At 44.2% G+C, this 18,778-nt stretch overlaps 1 protein-coding gene across 3 annotated transcripts in view; it reads left to right on the top strand.

Annotated features, from left to right (window-relative positions):
- ANXA2 (annexin A2) overlaps positions 1-18,778 on the top strand; it is a 55,291-nt gene that overhangs the window by 1,790 nt on the left and 34,723 nt on the right. The window contains exon 2 of one of the 3 annotated variants that reach the window (XM_032417242.1): positions 3,072-3,314. The gene's annotated coding sequence lies outside the window, so the exon portion shown is untranslated. Of the gene's footprint in view, positions 1-3,030; positions 3,315-9,187; positions 9,293-18,778 lie in introns of those variants that run through there. The other 2 variants (XM_032417243.1, XM_032417241.1) reach the window with 2 other exon arrangements.

The raw sequence follows: 18,778 nt of genomic DNA, 5'->3' as shown, positions 1-18,778 counted from the left end.
AAAAAAAAACAGTCACACCTCTACATTGACACTGTCCACGGATATAGAATACATTGGTGTATGTTACATTTCCTCTCCTATGGTTTCACAATTACTTCAAATAGCTATGAGTAACTAAATGCACTGGCCAAGACAGAATGTCTTACTTCCTTTCTCTATTGGTTAACTGCCCTTGACAGAATTAGTCATTCTCTTATTGGGTTCCCCTGCACTTTGATTTCATTTCTGATACATTTGTCGAATAAGAATTACTTATTTACCTCTACTAGACCTTGAGGTCAGAGTTACCATGTTTTTGCCTATTAGGCATCTGCTGTGCAGTCCTGCCCTAGTGCCTGGCATATGGTGAATATTCAGTGTTTGTTAAATAGAGTGCATTTGTCTAGGGAGTTCCTTGATTTTTATAGGTAGATACTGGCAGCTTTTTCAGAGACATGGGTGATCAAAACCAACTGGGCATTTATCTGTACTACATTAAGCATTTTACCAATTTCATAGAAAAAGATGTGTAGAACATTTGATGAACAAAAACGTTCATGTAATTGATATTTAAAGAGGCGAGATCAGGGCACTGGATGTAGTGACACCTCCTGGGAACAATTTCTGAGTTAGGAGTATTATGAGTTACATTTTTTTCATTCTCTTACAATCTTCATAGTTTTTCTTAGATTCCTTCCTTTTGAGCTACAACATAACTGAATATTAGAATTGTTTTCTTTACCCCACCCTGGTTGCTATAGCTGATGAATCATAGAAACCAGAGAAGGGAAAGACCAGTGAAATCATCTGGTTCATATCCAAATTAGGGAGTGGAGCCTTGGGATTTGGGGAAGACTAACCTCTCATTTAAAAAGAGAAAAGAAAAAACTGCAACTAGCACTGCTTAGAGCAGCTCACCCATCTGTTCACCTTTTGCTTCTAACAGCATCCTGAGCTCTACCCTATTAGAACCCAATCAGGAATTCTTCTCAAAGACCCTAGGAGCACCAGATGCCAAAGTGTTAAGGAGTTGAACTAGAATTGTACTGCCTGAGTAATAAAGTTGGATTATGAATCTTCCAAAGATTGTTTTAGCAGAGTCTTAAAGAATTTGAAACTCTGGGGCGCCTGGGTGGCTCAGTCGTTAGGCGTCTGCCTTCGGCTCAGGTCATGATCCCAGGGTCCTCGGATCGAGCCCGGCATTGGGCTCCCTGCTCCATGGGAATCCCGCTTCCCCCTCTCCCACTCCCCCTGCTTGTGTTCCCTCTCTCGCTGTGTCTCTCTCTGTCAAATAAATAAATAAAATCTTTAAAAAAAAAAAAAAGAATTTGAAACTCTGTTTTAGCAAGACCTTACAAATGTAAGAGCTAGTAAAGAACTTACAGATGATCTGGGCTAAAATGTGGAGTTCCCCGATGCAGAAACTAGGATGGAGATGGTAAGAGATTACAGATATGCCGGGGTCAGGAGGATAGGCCTCTCGATCCGTTTCTCTCTGTGTCACAATTGCCCAGTGTCCTCCCTTGTAGTGCTCTTCTCTGTCGTCTTCCTCTCTTCCTCCTGCTCTTTTTTGTTGTTGTTTAAAGAAATGGCACAAATGATTTACCATCGGTGGCTGCTTTTCATATCAAGCAAGCCTGACCCTCAGGTATCACTGTCGTTGGGCAGTCCTCCTATACATCCTTACGCACCGCTGGTCTCTTGGGTTACAAAACTGGCTCCATACTACTTGCTCTTTGCTAATGTCCTCTTACAGAGTGGGGAGGAATATTGTACCCTCTCAATAGTGACAGCATCTGCATACATGTGTCCCCAGTGTAGATCCCCTTATCTAGTTACCTGAGTATATCACAGGTTCCCAGTATTAGAAATCTAAATTCCTCTGCAGCATTAGAAATATTCAACAGTTTTCCTGTAATTTTTATTTTGAAAATATTCTACACAGATTCATTTACTTTATTTTTTTTTATTTAAATTTTGTTAGTTAACATACAGTGCATTATTGGTTCCTGGAATAGAATTCAGTGATCCATCACTTACATATACCACCCAGTGCTCATCTCAAGAAGTGTCCACTTTAATCCCCATCACCCACCTAGCCTCTCCCCCACCTACCACCTTCCATCAACCCTGAGTTTGTTCTCTGTTATTAAGAGTCCCTTATGTCTTGTTTCTCCTCTCTCCTTTTTTTCTTTTCCCCCTTCCCATATATTCATATGTTTTCTCTCTTAAATCCACATATGAGTAAGATCATATGGTATTTGTCTTTCTCTGACTGACTTATTTCACTTAGCATAATACACTCTAGCTCCATCCATGATGTTGCAAATGGCAAGATTTCATTCTTTTTGATGACTAAATAATATTCCTGTGTGTGTGTGTGTGTGTGTATACACACACACACACACACACACACACATCTTCTTTATCCATGCATCAGTCAATGGACATTTGGGCTCTCTCCATAGTTTTGGCTATTGTGGACATTGCTGCTATAAACATTGGGGTGCATGTAACCCTTCAAATCTGTATTTTTGTATCCTTTGGGTAAATACCTAGTACTGCAATTGCTGGATCATAGGGTAGTTCTATTTTTAACTTTTTGAGGAACCTCCATACTGTTTTCCAGAGCAGCTGCACAGTTTGCATTCCCACCAACAGTGTAAGAGGGTTCCCCTTTCTCTGCATCCTCGCCAACACCTGTTGTTTCTTGAGTTGTTAATTATAACCATTCTGACAGGTGTGAGATGATATCTCATTGTGGTTTTGATTTGTATTTCCCTGATGATGACTGATGTTAAACATCTTTTCATGTGTCTGTTAGTCATCTGGATGTCTTCTTTGGAAAAGTGTCTATTCATGTCTTCCGCCCATTTCATAATTGGATTATTTGTTTTTTGGGTGTTGAGTTTGGTAAGTTCTTTATAGATTTTGGATACTAATCCTTTATCAGATATGTCATTTGCAAATATCTTCTCCCATTCCATACATTGCTTTTTAGTTTTGTTGATGGTTTCCTTTGCCCTGCATAAGCTTTTTATCTTGATGAAGTCTCAGTAGTTCATTTTTGCTTTTGTTTCCCTTGCCTCCAGTGACATGTCTAATAAGAAGTTGGTATGGCCGAGGTCAATGACAAGTGTTCTTAGAAGAGGAGAAGGCACAGAAACAGAGAAGAAGGCCACATGAAGATGGGGAAAGATCGGAGTGATGCAGCCACAAGGAACGTTGACAGCCACCAGAAGCTGGAAGGGACAAGGAAGGGTTTTTTCTTAGAGCTTCCAGAGGGAGTACAGCCTTGCTGATACGTTGATTTCATACTTCTGTCCTCTAGAATTGTAAGAGAATACATTTCTGTTGTTTTAAATCATGAGGATTGTGGTAATTTGTTATGGCAGCCTTAGCAAATCAACACAGGGTACGTGAACATAAACAGCATTTTGGAAAAATGTTTATTATGTATTTATCCTTGATTTATAATTTGGATGGGTATGGAATTCTAGTAGCAAAATAGTGACTTTATATTTCTTTCCTGATACATTTATAAGTTGGCATTCCTCTGTAAATAAGAGCTTTCCTTAGCCCACCTTTTTTTTTTTTTTGGTCATAGAGTGCGCATGCACAAGCAGGGAGAGCAGCAGGCTGAGGGAGAAGCAGACTCCCCGCTGAGCAAGGAGCCCCATGCGGGACTTGATCCCGGGACCCTGGGATCATGACTGAGCCAAAGGCAGACGTTTAACTGACTGAGCCACCCAGGCGTCCCCTTATCCCATCTTTTGTGTACTTTTTCAAACTACCAGTTTAGACAATTCAATGTAATGTAATCAATTCCTCTCATTCAGTGTGATGCTCAGATTACCCCAATTTTAACCAGGAGAGGCTCCTTCTAATTGGCTTTGTGTCTTTTTAATAAGCTGTGTAGCACAAAGCTCACCATGTATTTTCTCTGCCCCATTTCTGGAACCAACCCTTTCTCCTAGGCAAACTCTTTCATTTATTGGAGAATGGTATTTAGAAACTAAGATCTGAGTGTTGAGTATAATGCCATTCTTATTTCTTATCCTTCATGTATGACCTTTTAAAATCTCTGGAATCTTTTAGGAATTTCTCCCTGTTTGCATCCAGTGTTCTGAAATTTCATGGTGACGTGCCTTGGGTTTGTTTGTTTGGTTGGTTGGTTCTATTTATTATGGCTTTTCTTTTTTTTTTAAAGATTTTATTTATTCATTTGAGACACAGAGATAGAGAGAGCATGAGCAGGGGAAGAGGCAGAGGCAGATGGAGAAGCAGGCTCCTCGCTGAGCCAGGAGCCCGATGTGGGGCTCGATCCCAGGGCCCTGGGATCATGACCTGAGCTGAAGGCAGACGTTTAACCATCTGAGCCACCCAGGCGCCCCTATTATGGCTTTTCAGTATAAAAACTCATGGCCATCAGTTCTAGAAAATTGTCTCCAGTTATTTCTTGATGATTTTCTTCCCTTAGTTTTGCCTATTGTTTCTTTCTAGAACTCCTGTTATTTGGATGTTGGATTTTACAAATAGTTCTTTTTCCTTTTCTGGCCAAGTCTTCAAATACAAGACATTATTATATACTGATTGTATATAACAAGGCTCAAAGATATAACAGCTATATGGCTAGAGAGAGTCTAAACCATATAATGTAGAGGACTTGAGACCAGCCTGTGTCTCACCAAAGCAATGGTAGTATATGAAAAATATGGCATGATGGAAAAAGCAGTGATTTGAAAGGCAGAAAAAAATATATTCCAGCCTCAGGTCTGCCACTTGCTGGTCTAAGGGTTATGGTAGATTGTCTGCACAAGTGGTTGCCAACCATTCCTTCCATGTCAACACATGTCACTTCCTTTATGAAGAGGTGGAATCTATTTGAATCTGGGTTAAATGACTCTCTTGAATCTGGGTTAAATGACTGGCTTTGACCAGTGCAATACAGAGGAAGCGTTCTGGGCCTGGCAGCTTCCACTTTTATTCCTGAACACTATCAACCACCTTGCTGCAGAGAGGACCTTTTGGATCTTCCAGACTCTATTTGGGTCTCCCTAGCCAATGCTAAATAAAACCAGAGATGAGCTGACCCAGTGAACTTTGCCCTTTGCAGAATCATGAACAAATGGTGGTGGTTGTTTTATGCCTCTAAGATGTGGAGGTAGTTTATTTCCTAATAATAGTAAGTGAAACAAATTAGTACCCTGATGTGGAGTATTACTATAACAAAAACCTAAAATATGTGACATTGACCCTCACTGCCAGGCAGTAACCAGAGAGTAGACGGTTGGTGGAGGTTGAAAGGATGGTGAGGAAATTGCAGTAGGAGGTTGAAGTGGCAGCCTAGGTTATGTATTGCAAAAATGTTTAACATTACCATTGCCTGTGGTCACATGAATGATAGATGATAGAAAATATGCCCAGTGAACTCTGAATCTAGCCAAGGAGATTGCTAGGCAGAATCCTGAAAATGCCAATGGTCTTCTTTTAGCTGCTTATGATAAAGTATAATAGGAGAAAAATGCACTAAAGAAAGATGTTTGGTTTTCAAGCAGAATTGCTAGCCAGTAAAAGATGTGAGAAATGGCCTCAGGATAAAGATCAAATTGTGTGGGGCTACAAAACCTTTTTTTATTTTTAAGATTCCACAGAGGGGCGCCAACGTGGCTCAGTCGGATAAGAGTCGGACTCTTGATTTTGGTTGGGTAGTGATCTTATGGGGTCGTGAGGTCCAGCCCAGCATTGTTGGTCTCCACACTCAGTGGGGAGTCTGCTAGAGATTCTCTCTTTCCCTTTCCCTCTGCCCCTCCCCCCAACTTGTGAGCTCTCTCTCTCTCTCTCCATGAAATCAATAAATAAATCTTAAAAAAAAAAAAAAGATTCCAGGGAGATTTAATATGGTACTTTGAAGATTTTTTTTTTTTTATTTGACAGAGACACAGTGAGAGAGGGAACACAAGCAGGGGGAGTGGCAGAGGGAGAAGCAGGCTTCCCGCAGAGCAGGGAGCCCAATGCGGGGCTCGATCCCAGGGCCCTGGGATCATGATCTGAGCCGAAGGCAGATGCTTAGCGACTGAGCCACCCAGGCGCCCTAATATGGTACTTTGAAGACCATCTCAGGTCTTCTAGGAATCTTAAGTGCATTGTTCTAATCTGACAAGCACAAAGTAGAGAGGTCTGTTTTTAGAAAGAATAATACATGTGAATTTTGGAGCATGGAGTTAAACCTCATTAAGATTTACAGAAAACCCATAATGTTTTTGAGAAAATGGTATTGGTTATAAATTTTTGGAGCATAGAATGAACCTCAATAAGATTTATAGAAAATCTACATATTTTAAAGATAATTGTATTTTTTTAAAAAAATAATTGTGTTAAAGAATTGCCAGCTTTTTTGGACACAGAAACAGGACAGAATGAGAAGTTTCTGGACCTTTGGGTTTTTATTGGCATGAAGCAGACTAAGAGAGCTAATCAGCTACAAATTTGGGCTATTCTTAAGGAAAAGGAGATATTTCAGTGTAGTGAAGAGGTCAGCATGCAAAGCCCAAAACTGATCAGACCTGAAGCAAGGATCAGCAAACTATGACCCATAATGCCAATCTAGCCTGTCACTGTTTTTGTATAATCTACAAGCTAAGAATCCTGGTAGCTTCACTTTTCTTCTTGAAAAGCCACACCATTACTACCCTGGTATAGAGATGAAGAGCTTGAGGATGAGAGACCAAGGGACAGAGAGACCTAGTCTGCCCTCAGACATTCTAGCAGCCCAGCTGAGGCACTACACAAATGGGTTAAACCACTTTTGATCCTCCAACCCCATTTGAGCTGCCCCACCCAACATCATGTGGAACTGTCAGGCTGTCCCCACTTAAATCCTGTCCAGATTGCAAAATCATGAGCAAATAAACGGTTATGTATGTTTTAACCACTAAGTATTGGTAGTAACTTGTTACACTGCAACAAGTAACTTGAGTGCATTATTTAATCTCTGGACTGGGCAGAAGAATTTATTTGGGTTCCAGCTTCATCTATAAAAATTAAGGATTAGACAAGTTAGTCTGAAAACCTCAGTGTGCTCTAACATTCTATTACTCTGCGAATGATTCTATGATTCTATAATTTTTGTGAGTGCCTATCATTGCTAGCTAGTTACTATTAGCAGTGTTCAGATATGGCAGACAAAGTGTGAATAAAATAGAGGCTTTAGAGGACAGTATGCACAATAGTAGACATAATCTGAGATCCATTGTAGTAAACATTCTCCCCAGCTATGGGGGAAAAAGAAAGGAAAAAGAGAATCTTTGCACAAAGAGATTAAGAAGTTCTTTTATACTGGCAGAATTGGCCCCACATTCCTCGGATAGCAAACCATGACTTCTAATAGCTTCATTTTTATAACATCAGTGTAAAGTTCTGGAGCTTGAAGCAAACAGGCTATTGCACAGATCTGTATGTCTGAATTTGCTAGAGTCCCAAGATAAACAAAAAACATTCTTTTGAAGACTTGGTGGCTCTTATGCATTCCATATGATTTGAATTAAATCTTATCTTCTGTAGAGGGCCCACCACACACAAGTAGGAGTAAGGGGCTGTGTACCCTGCCCTGAAAGGAATAGAAGGGAGGCAGAAGCCTGTCCACCATTAATAGTCAGCCTGTGTTCCCTTCTGTTCCAAAATGTTCAGAGGAGTAGGCAGATAAACACGATTTCTGCCTGTAAGACTTTCAGCCTAAATTGAGCTATAAATGTAAACCAGGGGGCTCCTGGCTGGCTCAGTCGGTGGAGCCAGCAACCCTTGATCTCAGGGTTGTGAGTTCGAACCCATGTTGGGTGTAGACATTACTTAAAATCTTTTTTAAAAATCTTTTTAAAATCAGAAACTGTTGGTTTATTTTCTGTGTGTCCTTCTGATAGGGCCTATTATGTATCATTACAAGTGAATGAACTGGATAACCATGAGCTCAGGGCTGAGTGTCCAGAGACGCCCCCTTTGTGGCTAGCTGGCTAGGTGACCATGAGCATGGCTACCAACGTCTTTTGGCTTTCCTTTAATTTTATGGTTCCCTGGAGTGAAATGATGATCAACTAGAAAGTAAAAATAGACCTCAAGATAGGTGGAAGATTAAACACATAAGCATCAGGAGTAGGAGAAGAGCTCCGTGAAATGTGTGAAAGGAAAGAATTCAAAGGTGCAGGGAGAGGTCATCAGGATTCTTAGCCAAACATTCCTGCTAGTTTGAAGTGTGAGTACAGTATTTGAGCAGTCATACACAAAAACATGTTTGCTTACATGTTGCTGCTGTGGTTCGTAGAAATAGAGAAGGGGAGAAAAGCGAGAAACTAAGCAAAACCTAGCGGAGGGAGCCAGCAAAGAGGCGGCAAAAGATCGGCAATTAAGAAAGAAGGAAGGGAGGTAACTTCTTTGTTGGAACTCGAGGCTCAAAGCCACCGGCCCCACCCAGCCCGGACGGCCTGCCACGAGGACGCGCAGCGCTGCCATGCGCGCAGGGTGCTGAGCCCGGTTGTGGGAGGTGTGGAGAGAAGCTGAGAGGACCGCGCTCCGGAAAAACGGGCTCCTCCCGAGGCGGGAGGGGGGTGTGGGATCTTGGAGCCTGGCTTTGGCCTCCCACCCGTTCCTCTCATCCCAACCCTGGCTCCGGGCCTAGCTGCGCGCTGCGAGGCCCACGTGAGCCAGTCTTTGCAGGACAGGACCAGGCGGATCGCCCGCCCCACTCTCCTCCCAGGAACTGTTGGTCAGAGGTTAAGCTAATATGTTTGCAGACGGCAACTGGGAACTGGAGCTGGAGCTGGATGCCAACGGCCCCTGCTCAGGGGAATCTCGATTTATGTTTCTTGGAACAATTAGTTCTTCCATTTCATTGACCCCTAAAAAAAAATGTGACTTAACCAAGCTCCGCGTCTATTAAAGTCTTGCTAATTTATTAACCTAAGTCAGGGCTGAGAACTTGACATGGCGCTAAAAAAGTAAAGAGGAAGGGTGGAAGAAACGAGGCCGCCGATGGGCCTCAAGGAAGCCTCGGCAGTGCTTTAATGGAGGGCAGGGCAGTGGGCGCGGGGGCCGCTCCTGCATGGCGCGGCTCGGGAACGTTCCAGGGCGAGGCCGCCCCAGTAGGCGGCGGCCGGGGAGGGTGAGTCACCCTGACTTGGGGTGGGAGCGGGCAGGGGGAGGCGGGGCGGGGCGGGCCTCCCTTGCACTGTGAGGATGTCGCGGCTATAAAAGCCCCACCCAGGGCAGCCAGCTCTGCTCTACAACTGGGGACGCTCGCAGCTCTCGGCGCCGGGCCCAGGTAAGCGGGGTGCGCCCCGCCCTCCCGCTATGGCCCCGGGGCCGCCGCGCTAGCGGGACGGGGAGCAGCGGGGAAAAGAGGAAGACGGCCTTGAAAAGAGCCTTGGGCCACAGGAACCCGGGAGGCCGTCCAGGGAAGGGGGCTGGAGTGACGGTCTGCCCAAGGGGTTCTGCGGAGAGCAGCGTAGTAGTAGGGTGGGCTGGGTAGGAGTGAGGGGGACTGGTTGCGTCCCGGCGTTGGGGGTGCAAGGCAGAGGGAGGGCGTCGGGCATACCCCCGAAGCGCTTCCAGGAAGCCCGGAGACGGGCGCGGGGGCGGGGGGGACGGAGGGAGGCCCCACATTCCAGACGTGTCGGGCGCCGCGGTGGGCAGGGTGTGGTTGCTCGGGTAACCTTCGGTCCCAGGCGGAGCAGTCTTGGGGGCATTTCCCTCCACGTTTAACAAAAGCTTAACGGCCATCTAGAAAGTAACCTCCCTCAGTTTTAAATTACTTTATTTGAAAAAAAAAAAAAAAAAAAACACAACGCACATTTGTGGAACTTGTACCGACCATCTGGAAGGAAGCAGTGGGGGGAGGATGAGAGGTGGGAGTTTGTAGTAGCAACCTCTCTCCCCAATAAAACAAAACAAAAAAGGGGAAAAAACCTCAGCTCATTCTCCTTTGTCTAGATTATCTTCTAGGAGAACAACCTCTGATTTCAGGCTTATCTGGGGAGTTTCCCACTTGGTTGACCATTTTTGCGTCAGGAAGGAAGTGTCCCCGAAGTTTGGGGGGGAGGGGAGGAAGAGGGTTGTCATTGACTGTTACTCCCGGTGATGCAGCAGTGAGTCAGGGAAGAGGGTACAGAAAAGGGCGGGCCCCCCTCCCCCTCCCCCTCCCCCTCCCGCGAGGCTGCTCCTAGAGCTTTGTGGCGGGTCTCAGCCCCTGGCGTGGAGGGCTGGATTCCATCAACTGGCTGTTGAGGAGGTAGGAGGAGAAAATCAATTTCCTTACCTGCGAAAGTGGCTTAAGGATGCCAATTCTTACCTCCACCTACACAGTTATTATGGAAGACTTCAAAAAACATGTTCATTCAAAAATAAATATGTAAAGCACACTGAAAACACCAGGTGCCGTACCAATGCAATGCAGATGGTCACTTTTATGTTAAGATTTGCCCTTTTTAAGCTGTGGGTGTTCTGAATCTGTAAAAGAGCAGTGGCCTCATGGGTGCACACTGGGTCTTTACCTAGAGCCTTAAGATCCTAGAGTCCAGGAGCCTGCGCCCTGAGCTCAGACTGACTCTACTGATGGATTCTGTCCAGAAATATGTGCTACTGTGCTGGTCTGGAGCTTGGTGGTTTGGAATGCAGAATGTACTTTCTCACTGAAACAATGTTATAAAGGTGTTTAGGTTCCCAGGTTAGCCCAGAAACCCCTACTTAACGTGCACTGTATCTAAGTACTATATTGATAGTACATGCTTAATTTGGTGGTGGGGGGTGGGTAAAAGTGAGGAGGAAAGGTGGGAGGATAAAGGATGAGGATATGTGGGTAGGAAGAATAAATCATTGAAATATTATTCTGGAACTTTCCTTGGTTTTAAGAATGGCCCTGATTATTTTAATTGGAAAATTGTATCTTTGCCCCTCCCCCCCACTTTGTTTTTTCCACCTTCCTCCTGTGTCCTTAGCATCCCTCTTCTCTGACATATTATAAAAGCCATTAGATTTATCCATTTCTGCTGCTGTCCCTCCTTCCTGTTTCAGTGTACTTACACCCAGCTAGAGACTAGCAAATCAAATCAGTATTCATTAAGTTAGGAATGGTTGGTGGTCCTGAAATCCTCAGCAACACAAAAGAGTTGTATTATTTAAAAACCAAGAAAACCTTGTTAACCTAAACAGATCTGTGCTTTATGAAATGGGAGGCCATGGAATTAAGGAGCCACATAATTATGACATTCAGGCATTGTGAAGGAGGATCTTGGATGAGGCCAGGTTCAGAGAGGCAAACTCCTGGGAGGAGTCCACTGGCCAGTGGTGTTAAGACATTCCTGCTTAGCACTTCCCTCCCTTCTTCCAAGTCCATCGATTATCTAAAAACTTCAGGGGTTTCTCCAAAAGTATCTATCACATCTGTAGTGCAAGGGTGTGACCATTAATGTGCATTTCTTTAGTTAAGAGTTGATGATTTGGAGACCTGGATTTTGTAATTTCCCGCAGTGCCAAATGCACTGCCTATGGCAAATGCCCAGGAAATCCTGCTTACTCACTGGCTTTGATTAGGTGCTTGTTCTTGGATTGCGTCTCAGTATTTAACATATTGTGTCTTTGAGCTATTAAAGTACTGTATTGATTGACATTAGGCTGGCTGTCATCGCCATTAGTGTCCTGACTAATTTCTGATTTAAGTAGTTTTCCTGGCAAGGTAGGTATCCTTCTATAATTGCTATTGATTTGGGGGGCTGTAGGCTCATCCTGCACTGTTGGGCCTAGGATCTTGCACTGACACACTCATGAGCCTCGTGCAGGACTGTGGGCCTGCTGAGGCAGTTTTTGTTAATGGAGAGTGGCCCTGTCTCAAGGAGGAGTCCCAGTCTCTACTGGGCTGCTTTGAACATCTATTCATTGCACAATATTTATTAAGCATCTATCATGTTCTACTCGAAGATAGAGGTACTGGGTATGCAAGAGTGAACAAAACAGACTGAAAAAAAACAAAACCAAAAACCTGCTCTTTAGACTTAAGTCTGGTGAGGAGAGAAAAAATAGACCAAATAAGTGAATTGTATAGACAGTAATTGGATTTTGAACCTTACATTTTCCCATATTAATATTTTAGTTTCCAGACTTGGCAGGGGCTCATTTCCCCTTTAACCTAGCTGTTCCACAAATCTGAATGTCGTATTTAGCCTGCCTTGTGGTAGTGTTTTTTAAAGTTATGGTGACTTAACCTGCCTTCCGGATTTTATTGTGAGAATTAAATAGAAATGGAATGCTCCTTTTTTTTTTTTCTTTTTTTGCACATGGGAATCCACTTCCCTCATTTTCCCTGGTGCCACACCCTATTCTAGTTAGAGGCTACATCAGGAAATTCCAGTTCTTTTAAAAAATTCTTTCCTCCCCTTCACTGGTATGCTTTTCCTTCTGTTGCCAGAGGCAGTCTCCGTCTACTTTGTTGGGAAGCAGGTCAGCAGTAGGGGTCAGGAGATGCCCAGGCTTGTTTCGGGTGGATCCAAACTGAGAGTACCTCTGAGTCTCCCTTCTAGGGTACACCCAGAAGCTTGAAGACATCTGCGCTCAGTCTTGTCAGAGAGAAGTCAGTACATCCAAGTAGTCTGAGTTCTAATCCCAGGTTCGGTGTGGAAAGTTCTGAATCAGGGGAGTGGCTGTGACCTGGGTCCTTGCTCTTTGTCTCCCTGCCACACCCAGTGTACACACTCATAGCTCAGAGGAAATCAGAATCCCAAGGTCACTTGCAAGTTCTTCCTCCTTTCTGCTCCTTCCTTGCATTCCAAGTGCCCTAGGAAATGTAGGTTACATTTGCATGTTGTCCAGGGGACAGATCTAGGACCCGGGCGGCCATGGCAGTACAGAGGTGGGGTGCTGGGGTGGGAGTGGGCTGTCTATCACGATGAGGAAGAGGCTGCCCGTGAAGTGACCTGCCAGGCTTTGTGAAGATTTGCAAGGAAGCTGGCAGCTTAAGCATCCAGCCCAGATTGTATGGAACTGGAACTGCATTTAGGATGTTCAGTCTGAGGGAGAGAAAGAAAATGGAGCAAGAGCGCATTGAAAAAGAAGCCATAATGATATTGAAAGACCCCGTGTGTGTAAACCGTCCATATATGTGATTGAGCGCCTACTGTTTGGTAGGCACTGCACTCAGACCTATAAGGAAACAGAAGGGAATGTGACAGAAACCCTATGGGCAGATAAAATGGAAGACCACCTTTATATACTCATTTTTGCTATTTCACAGACACACTGTGACAGGAGCACAGAGTAGGGAGAGGTGCGGGAGAAAAAGTACAGTATTTTTTGTATCCTGAAGTCTCATGAGGGATGTCAGCTGATCAAGATTGAGTGTTCCCAGGGAACCTGGGCCTAGAGGCGGTAGAACTGTGCTGAGTGTATTTAGAGAGGAATGACCGCCCAGTGTCACTGCAGTGTGTGTGTGTGTGTGTGTGTGTGTGTGTGTGTGTTTGTGTGTGTGTGTGTGTTTGTGCGTGTGCGCACATGCGCACTCGTTTTGGGGGCTGTGTAGGAGATATTTATGGAAAGGTAGGTAAAGTCCAAAGTGTGGGAGATCTTGAAGGCTAAGTTTAGGCTTTTTCTTTTCTTCTTTTTTTTAAATTTTATTTTTTTAAGATTTTATTTATTTGATAGATAGAGCACAAGCATGGGGAGTGGCAGGCAGAGAGAGAGGGAGAAGCAGGCTCCCAGCCAAGCAGGGAGCCTGACATGGGGCTCGATCCCAGGACCCTGGGACCATGACCTGAGCCGAAGGCAAACGCTAAACCGACTGAGCCACCCAGGTGCCCCAATTCTTTTTTTTTTTTTTTTTTTTAAGATTTTTTGTTTATTTGAGAGAGAGAGCGATAGCCAGAGAGAGCATGAGCAGCGGGAAGGATGGAAGGAGAGGGAGAAGCAGGCTCCCCGCTGAGCAGGGAGTCCTATGCGGGGCTCGATGCCAGGACCCCAAGATCATGACCTGAGCCGAAGGCAGAGGCTTAACTGACTGAGCCATCCAGGCTCCCCGTTCAGGCTTTTTCTGTAGGCACCAGGTCTCCATTAGAAACACAGTAAGCGGGCCATAAAACATTGACATTGTGCTGTAGCTGTAAAAGACCTTGATTTCCCAACCCTAAAAGTGTCCCATGCCAACTGACTTCATTCTTCCCGCCAGTCTCTTTCCACCCACTCCAAACCCATGACCAGGGACTGACGGAGAAACTCTGAGAACAAGAGGCTGCCACGTAAGTCTGTAGGTAGCAAACAGATACATATTGATTCAGATCAGGTAGCAAAAGGTATAAGCCAGGGCAAGTGCTGTTGTTGTGTCAGTCCTGTTCAGTTTGATCAAGGCCACTGGGCACAATTCCAGGCTTTCTGCAGGATGACTTGGCCTTGTGACTCAGGCATTGATCAAGACCATAAAACCAAGGAGAAAAGGATGTGTTTTCAGGAAAGTTCTATTGAATAAAAAATGCTTCAGGGGGTGAGGAGTAGATGGAGCACAATATAAATTCCACTACCAACCCCACTCATGCAATTTCCCCCCCCCCCCCTTTTGGTTTAAAATTCCAGACTGGTCCTATAGACCAGGAATCTGCACAGGGAAGGTTTTGGTGGGGAAACCCAACCCGCTGCACTGCCACCCCCACACATTTTCACTTTAAAAATCCTTGTTTGTGTCATCCGGTTCCTGATTGATTCAGCATGGTTGCTAGGGCTGTGTTTTGTGGTAACACATCAACACCACGTTTAAACTGTAAAGTGGGTGTGTCCACGAAACTGCTGGATTGTGCTCAGATTTCAGATTTGGCTGTGCAGACCAGCCCTGTCTCAACATGTGTGTGTGTGTTTGTTTGTACGAATTAGTATTTGGGTTCTCTGGAGCTGGTTCTTAATTCATTTCAGTAGAACTTGTTTTTGCTCTTTGCAAAGTGTTGACTTTTGGGTTTGCTTTGTCTCAACTCTTTTTAGCAAATTTTGTTTTACTTTTTTGGGGAGAATTTAAATCTGTTTCACTTGTACTGTTTTTATTACCGTGTGTTTGAAGTGAAACAATAAAAGACAAAAAAAAAATAGGTAGAGTTTAAAAAAAGGACAAACCTTTAAGTATCTTTAAGACAGTCCTATGTTAAATGTAAATGTTTTTCAACAGCTGCACAGATTTCATTAATGTCTAGCTTTGTACTCCAAGGGCTTTTCCAGTCAGGTGGCTAACAGTCTTCATTCATTAATATTTTCAAGGCCAGAGGAGAAAACTGTTCCCTTCATGGCGGCGGCGGGGGGTGGGGGGGGTGGCTTCGAGGAATGAGTGAGTCCGTTCTCACCCCAATGGTGAATTATTTCAAACCAGTTTGAAGTGGGTATGGCTCTTTCACTAAGTCTCTCTGTACCTCTCTAGTTCTTCTTCTTTTTTTTTTAAGATTTATTTATTTTTTGAGAGAGAGAGGGGGGAAGGAATCTCCCCACTGAGCTGGAAGCCAGATGTGGGGCTTGATCCCAAGACCCCGAGATCATGACCTGAGCGGAAGGCAGACGTTAACCGACTGAGCCACCCAGGTGCCCCTCTAGTTATTTTCGTAAAGGAAAAAAAAACTACCCAATAAAGGGCCGTTTTAATGATCTTGTCTAGTCAGCCAGCCCTTCCCTGGGAATGGAAGGTACTGGTGTGTGCAGATACTACTCATCAACAGATTGAATTTGCTGACTTTTTCCCCTTCTTTTTTACAAGTTGAAACCAGTTGGAGATCTGGGTGAGGTCGAAGTGCTGGAAGGAGTGATGCAGACTGCCATTTTCATGTTCTGTAAGAAGTCTGCCGGGAAAGGAGTGGTTGTTCTGCTTTTAACACACTTAAGAATTTTACACTGGGATGAGGCGTCAGTGGGGATGGAATTGTCACATGGCTCATAGACCTCATTTTATTCTCAAAGCACTAGGTAAATTAAGGCAGAGCTCCTGCTTTCAGTAAGAAAATTCAACCTCCAGAGCAAATGTGGTGAACAGATTAGATGAGTATTGGGGAACAAATCACTTTGACTTTCAGGCTCTCCTATATTTCCACAGCCATGCTTAAATTTGCACCATTCAGACACCAGTATTTTGGGCCCCCCATAGGGCACTACAGTAGACATGGCTTGTTTTAAACTTGTCTTCTTGGTTCTCCCACCACCCAGGGACGGACATTCTCCTCCATTCTTTCTCCCCAGGCTTTCCCCCATGTTTGTCTGGCTGGAACCTTCCAGGGTAATTGCCCTTCTCAAACCTGTCGGTACCTCACCGTTAATCTCTTAGCTGATCTCACTCATATTACTTTTATCTTTCTCTCTGAGTCTTCATCTTTTGGAGTGGAGAACCATTGTGAAAGCCGCCAGGGTGAAGACCCAAGAGTCAAGATGACCCAGATTCTGGCCCTGCCTGGATTCTCATTAGCTGAGTAATCTGGGCTATTGCCTCAAGTGTCTCACTGGGGCAAGACGAGAAGAGAGCTGGAGAGCCCTGTGGGAGGGTGTGTCTGCAAGCCAAGAGTGTGTGCTTGTCAGGGGTTTGTTGATTGATTATTTGAAGGCTACCAGTGTTTGTAACCTACAGTAGCCCTACCAAGACTTTCTTTTCCTGCTTTCAAGGGTAGCACTGCACTGACATGTTCTCATTAATCAAACGTACTATGTTAAGCTGATGTTTTAACAAACGTTATGAGTGGCAAAGCTGACTGTTTCTTCTAGAGACTAATCAGTCCTCCACAAAATGACTGCATTGCCAGGGGATCGGATGTAGTGAAGACACAAGGGCCATATTTTATTTGTAAGGTGAAAGTTGTTTGCCATTAAGCTTGCATGAAATAGGAAATATTTATTGGATACAAAACAACTTGCAGTTATAGCAAGCTTCATGGAGATTCTTTTGTGGTTATTGTGACATTTTAGCTTTTTCTTCAGAATGGTTATAAATAATACAAGTGTAAATGTTAATTATGCCAAATACCAACTTGATTCTGAAAGTTTACTTAGCCCCTGGAGTGTGCAAAGGCCCTCTTAAATTTGTGGGGGACCAGGACGCTGTGAGGGAGATGAGGTAAAATATACCCCCTGCCGCTTTGAATTGTACTTAGGCATTTGCCATTTGAATACTGGGTACATGCGGGAACTCAGTACAGTGTGCTCAGCAAAGAAGTCTGCTGCCATCAGAAAGTGCTTTTGGCATTGGAAGGTGGGAGAGAGCATATGGGATGGCAGCTACAGCCAGCCCGTGAGCAGAGGCCAGAGTAGTGGTGATTTCAGGAATGGGCACGGCCTCCATAAGTAAAAGGAGAGGGGAAGGTAAGGGGATGGGGGAGGAAGCAGGGGTCAGGGCGCTGTGGATGAAAGGAGTACAGCGTTTGGGGAGAAGCAAGTAACTATTAGGCTCAAGTCCACTTCTGCTGGGGGAGTAGATAGAAAGCGCTGAGGCTGGGTTCTGTGCCAATCTTTGAGGGCTGGCCTTAGCTGGAATAAGAGAAGGCTGTTGAAGGATGGGTTTTGAACTATTTCGACGAGATGATATGTAGGAATTTAATTGATAGTAGCATGTGGGATTGATGTGATGAAAGAACAGCACAACTGTGGACAATAAAACGGAAAGAAAGATTTGTGGGGCCTTTAAAAACCCCTATTTTCTGTCTCTCCTCAGTGTGTTGCGGCTGTGGGAGAAGAATTAACAGGAATGGAGAGTGTATATCAGATTGTCTTTGGCTTGTACAGTAATGAGGGTCCCATATGAGACAAGCTTTGGCAGCTGTCTGCAAAGCCAGTGCTCAGGGCTGGAAAGGCAGCTTGAAAGAACTGTACAATAAAAACTTACTGTTCTTCTGTGGTCGAGATTCCCTAAACAGCAGAACCCGCGTTGAGCACCTGATTTAAGAATGAAGTGGACTTTTAATCCACATTTCTTTGTGAGCAGAAACAATTCTGTTTGCAAGTCTGACTTACTGATCCTCTCTTTGGGGTTCTGCTTTTGTTTTGGCATTTTTATTTCTTAGCCATTTACAGTGGGGACTAGAATTCTGTAAGGCAGATGACAACAGTTTACCCCTCACTGCAGACCTACTGCAGTTCTGACGAGGCTCAGGGGTGATGGTCAAGGTCAGGATTGGGTGGTTAGTGTCCTATGGAATTCATTTCCGCTTTGGTGATTCTCAGGCTGATGGATACTGACGAGACCCTCCAGAATATTTCTTGGCCCAAGTAGAAGTAGGATATTTCTTGCTCTGTCAAGGCAGACTCAAACTTGTCTGTCCTGACAAGAAATCTCAAACTAAATTTTCACATGACCTGGCTACTGCAAACGTTTTTGGACTAGGATTGGACCATGGCACTCTGGGATCCTCCAGACCAGCACTGCCCAACAGAAGAAATAGAATGTGAGCTGCATATGCAATTGTAAATTTTCTAGTAGCCACATTAAAAAAGGGAAAAGAAACAGGTGAAATTAGATCTAAATAATTTATTTTGTTTAACCCAACGTATCATAAATACAATATATAATCAGTATAAAAAACGGAGAAATTTTATATTTTTTCTCATGCTAAGTCTTCAGAATCCAGTGTGTAGTTTATACTTACAGCACATCTCGGTTTGGACAAGACACTTTCCAAATGCTTGATAGCCACGTGTGGCTGGTAGCTGCTGTATTGGATAGTCCAGTTACAGAGATGCATGGCCTCCCACACCAGAGTGGTATATTTGCTACAACCGATGAACCTGTATTGACACATCACTATCATTCAGAGCCCATAGT

The sequence above is a fragment of the Phoca vitulina genome, unplaced genomic scaffold, assembly GCF_004348235.1.
Source record: "Phoca vitulina isolate PV1807 unplaced genomic scaffold, GSC_HSeal_1.0 scaffold20, whole genome shotgun sequence".
NCBI lineage: Eukaryota > Metazoa > Chordata > Mammalia > Carnivora > Phocidae > Phoca > Phoca vitulina.
Note: the sequence above shows the minus strand (reverse complement) of the source record. Positions and strands in the feature narration are given on the sequence as shown.